At 34.1% G+C, this 5,567-nt stretch overlaps 1 pseudogene; it reads left to right on the forward strand.

The window, feature by feature from the left end:
* Window positions 1-352: 352 nt before the first annotated feature.
* On the forward strand, window positions 353-1,195 carry LOC149224832 (C4-beta,C20-epoxidase-like; annotated as a pseudogene).
* The last annotated feature ends 4,372 nt before the right edge of the window (window positions 1,196-5,567 follow it).

The following is a 5,567-nucleotide window of genomic DNA, read 5'->3' on the forward strand; positions in this document are numbered from 1 at the left end:
CAATTAATTAACTATCAATTTCCTGGAGCGATTAAATCACTTGAAATGCTAACATCAATTAATTAACAATTGGTTTAAGTTAACTTTTAAATAGGATGTATTCAACACGAATACCAAATATCATACATGAATAGTCAATATCATAGGTTCTCATAAACTTGAAACTCAAAAACCACCAATAACTTGACCAAATCAAAGTTACATTAACTATTGAAAAAAACTTAAAATAATATAAAAAACTAAAATGTGTATTTAAAACTAACACCATGATGATGTGAACTCAAAGGAATCTTCATATATACTATACCTTAGGTAAAGAACACCCATGACTTCCTAAAACAATTGCAAGTGAATGCTCAAAGACTTGGTGCCAACAACCACACTCATGGCTCCTCGAATCCCAAATTCTTAAGACTCATGTGTTGTTGTTGCAACAACTACTGATGAGCTTGATATGAATATAGATATTCTGGTATTCGATCTCTCGCAATTTCAATCAGAGGGACCAGTGAGTGAGGAATTCCAGGAAAACCTCCTCTCGGAATTCAAAAGATGTTGCGAAGATTGGGGGTGTTTTCGGGTTACCAATCATGAAATCCCAGACTCACTTATAGGGACAGTAAAAATACTCTGCAGGGACGTGTTTAAGCTCCCTACAAAGGCCAAGGAGAAAAAATCATCTTCATATCTCAGTTACACAAAACGAGGACTTCTTAGTCCTTTTCATGAGGGCTTCGACATAGGGATGAAATTTGACGCCATAGAGGAGTTCAACGAGCTCATGTGGCCTCATGGAAACCAGAACTTCTGGTACCATTGTTACCTTGAATTTAGGGTTTAGTCTTTAAGTTTTTATGGTTCTTAGCCTAAAATTTAATTAATTTTTTTGTCACTCTCATAGGTAATATTATTTTTCTGTAAAATTGGGTGGACATTGTTGATCAAATATTACATATATTTTAATCATGACAGCCAAGTCATGTGAGAATATTTTGAGAGGGTGGAGTTGTCTGACAGAACCCACAAGATTATTTTCCATATCTTCCCTACAGTCCAGTTTCAGAAGTTAATGCTAGAATTCTTCCCAAAACCTGGCACGTCGATGATTTTTTACCTCCCAAAAGATGTGTTTTTTGACAAACAAACTTTTTTCTTTAGCTATATTCGATATGGAGGATACTTTCGGAAGATCTGACAAACAAATTATGCCTATAAACCCCAAATTCAGACAATATTTCCTTCTACATATCTATTTTCATAGTTTGCTTCCTCCTTGTAATAGTCGCCACCAAATGTTTTCTCCCAACACCTTGTTGAGAAGGCTAGGATCCCTCATCCCTAGACATCCCCCCATTTTGGAATGCAAACATTAGCCCAAGCCACAAGCGTCCATTTTCTAGCATTTTTAGCACCTTGCCACAAGCGTCCATTTTCTAGAATTTTTAGCACCTTGCCATAAGTGTCCATTTTCTAGCATTTTGAGCACCTTGCCACAAGAACTTTCAGAAGAAGGTTGTGATATCATTGTAAACAACTTTAGGAGCTGGGAGAGTGGAAAATTGATAGACTGGTAGAGCTTGCAGGAATGACTTGAGGAGGTTTATTCTCCCTGGTAGGTTCAAAGAATGGTTAACCTAGCCACCTAAATGCCTCTCAATTTCATATTTTACCACTGCAAGTGGTAATATTTACATAAGAATTTTAGATAATTCTATTGGTCTCACCCCGATCAAATTTATTGACTAGAGCTAATCGACTTAGGAAAAACATTCCAAAAAACACACAAGCTAGCCGACCATAACCTCGAAGACCAAGGATACAAAAAAACCATCAATATCAGCAAAATATCAATGGACATAGTTAACCATTTGAGGTGACAGAAGCTAGATTATCTAGCCTAATCCTTGGTGGAGGAGGAGCGTGGTAAGGGTAGCCGACATGTTGTTCCAAATGTACCAACCAGGCTTCCAAATACTCTCGTGTGGGTGGAACCAACTTATAGGTAGCCTTCCCACACTAACACCATTAACATACACACCAAAAGGGTGAATTTCCGCTCAAACGATAAGTTAAGGAACCCTTTACACCACATCCAACACCTCAAATAAACTAAGTTACCTGGTGATTCTGGTGGATGCCAAAGGGAATGCAGGGTGAAATGAGGTGTCATGACGTGTGAAACATAATTTCGCAAGCACCTGTCTCCATAATTACCATCTGGGTCACATTTTGGCCCCCAATCTCTTGTAACTTCAAGAGGACGATACTTTGTAAACATTGCAATGCTCTACTTCACCACTCAACCAAAATATCATCATGAAGGTACCCATGATGTAGCTTATGTAGTGCCTTAACCATTTATTCACGCTTGAATGCCTTCCTCCGTCGACGCCTTCCTTCACATGAACAAATTGGTTTAGGTACTGCCACACTCCTGAATGACCTCCGACTTGCATGATTATCCTTGATAAGGGCCCGACATGGCTCCCAACTGCTTTGGAATTCCACCCCATAAGGGAAGAACAAGAATATTTTTATTAATATTATTCATTTTTTTATTTGTTTATTTTTATATTCACAATTTTAACATGCATATATATTTAAATTATATAAATTTGTATATAAACAATTATAATAGAATTGTAATATTTCAATAAAATATAAAATTCAAATACAAAGAAACATATGTAATTAAAAAAAATGTTTTAATATTTAAATTTTGTTATCATTTATTATTTTGAAATATATGTGTTAATTCTTTATTTATACCATACAATTATATATAAATTTATACATTTATAAATATTATTCTAAATGTGTAATATGTATATACTTATTAAATATATATATATATAGAATCTCCCAATTTCCTAGAGTGATTAAATAACTTGAAATGCTGACATTAATTAAAGAATATTTGTATATACTTATTATAAAAATGTAATATATATATAAAATAATGGATCTACCAATTTCCTAGAGTGATTAAATCACTTGAAATGTTGACATCAGTTAAGAATATTTGTATATACTTATTATAGAAATGTAATATATATATATATATATATATATATATATATATAATATGGATCTACTAATTTCCTAGAGAGATTAAATCACTTGAAATGTTGACATCAATTAAAGTATATATATATATATATATATATATATATATATATATATATATATATCGTTAAAGTAGTTCAGTATGAAGGAATCACTGATTTATAAATAAATCATTATTGATCCCAATAAAATACATAATTCTTCATATGTCAAGTACAAATGAAGAAAATTTCAGTCGTACTTGCAAAAAAAAAATTAGTGAGCAAAAAAGTGACTCAGGCATATGAAGAAGAAATAATACCAAAAGGTAATCAAGAAAACACTACAATTATGAGAACGATTGAATGAGTTATTGTACCATACCTACCTACCCTCCTGGAGTAAAGGGGGCGGGGAGTGGGTCGTCACCAGCAGATCTAGCCCCCATTGTTCCTTCAGTCATGGAAATGGGATTGCAAAGTTCGAACCCCTGCTGCTTGGGTGAACTTCTCCTTTTTGTTTTTTCACTTGCGCTCTTTCCTTCCCTTCTTGTCCCCTTTTTTTTTATAATTGTTTATATCACAATTTCCTCCTCTCGTTGAATCCATCGTTACTTATCTCCCACTGCCCTGTGACAATCTTCCATAGGCCCACTAATAGTCAGTTAAGCGGAAGAGTCAAGGCATGTACGCTTCTTCACTCACCAACACTGCCGACGTCCCAACCTCCGACCTCTGACTAAGTTGGGGTCCGCCCATTTTTTGAGAACAGGGTGTACCTCCTTCCTAACAGCCTGACCCTCGACTTTTGACCTATTGGGGCCCATACACCATGCCTTACTATCGTGCCTCCTTTTGCCGATATGCCACCCAACCTCCGACTAGTCAGGGTCGGCCCATTATTGAGCAGAGGGTTTACTTCCTTCTGATTGCCCGATCTCTGACCTCTATTACATTTTGGGGCTTAAATGATCCTATGAACCCGTGTACTAGCCCTCGTGATCCCAGCCACGAACCCACGGTTGACGTGTATATGATTTATCTCTCATTCTCGAATAAGTTTTGGGGAAATCAATCTTTATAAGGTAAAGAGTTCGCTTCTTCCTTCTTCCAAGACGACTTGAAATCTTCTCGATACATCCCCTCCTGTCATTGGTCGTTTGGATCTAGCTTCTTCAACCAAGACTCTGGATCAGTTTTCCTTCGAGTTCTTGAAACAATTACAGAGCTTGATGATCATTCTTCCTTGCAATTTTTCCATGGCTTGGTCAAGGAATTTTGTTCCTCCCCCTACACTACCTTAGACAAGGATCTTCACAATCTCTCTGACGACAAGCTCTACCACCACGACAGATTTCTTGAACCAATCTTCTCGATCGTGGCCTGTCTCCAAGAAACAATGTAAACTTTGAAACGGGAACTCATACTGTTACCCGTTTTGTAGAGATAGCAAAAAAGTGACCCGATTTTGAAAAGTGGTGATGCAGAACACACGTGTTTTTTAGAGCATAGTTTTTGACACTATAATTTTTTTAATGTACATTGCATTTTAGAATGGTAGTGTTTTTTATGCTGATTTAAAAAAGTGGTAATTCTACATCAGGCCTTTTTTTTAAAAGGCTTTTTATTTTTATTTTTTATTTTCTAATGTATGAAATGTAAATAATTATTTTGTAAATTTAATAATTTTTGAAGTGGTCGTTTTCTTCATATTTTCTTGTTTTTATTTTTATTTTAATTTTTTTGTAGTGAGGTTTTTATTGTTTTGCATTTTTAAATTAGAAGGTCGATATTTTGAATTTTCGATATTCTACATATTTATACATCCTTAATTAATTTTTCAATCCACACGAAATAATTGTTTCTAAAAAACAATATTTTTTAACAATGGACATAAAAATAACCATTTTTAACATAAATATAACTAAAAAACTACACGCTTTGATAATTTTTTGCTAGAATTGACATGTCAAAATCACAATTTTTATACGAAAATTTTAACTAAAAATTGTTAGATTATAGTTTTTTTTTTAATGAATTTTATGTCAAAAAAATAATAACAATCATTTTTTTCAAAAAATAATGATTAACTTAAAAATTAATGCGAAAATCACATATTACAAATATTGAACGCATAACAATCTTAATTGGGTGTTTATTCTTCTCATAAAATGTCAAAGTCAAAATATTACAAGTATAACTAGTTAATAGTTACAAAAAATGAGCTTGTTTTCCAAGCATAACTTAAATTTAATCAACAATGTCACGTAATCCAAACTCTTTGTCCTCTAGAGTTTCATCATTGTCTTCTTCCACAATATTTTCTGCTTCCTTTTGCTCATTTTCCTCTTCTAATGGATCTATGATGTCTATGAATCTACCAATGTATGTCTTTCCAAACATTCCATGTAATGGTGGTTGGGGTTCCTTTGCCTTTTTTGCCACACGTGATTCACTAAAGTCCCATTTCTTCAACCCAATTTCTTGCATTGCATCTGGAAGAAATTGAAGGGAATTAATTAT

Source organism: Pinus tabuliformis, chromosome Q, assembly GCF_031772625.1.
Source record: "Pinus tabuliformis cultivar Carrire ecotype Pingquan chromosome Q, CPIR1, whole genome shotgun sequence".
Classification (NCBI taxonomy): domain Eukaryota; kingdom Viridiplantae; phylum Streptophyta; class Pinopsida; order Pinales; family Pinaceae; genus Pinus; species Pinus tabuliformis.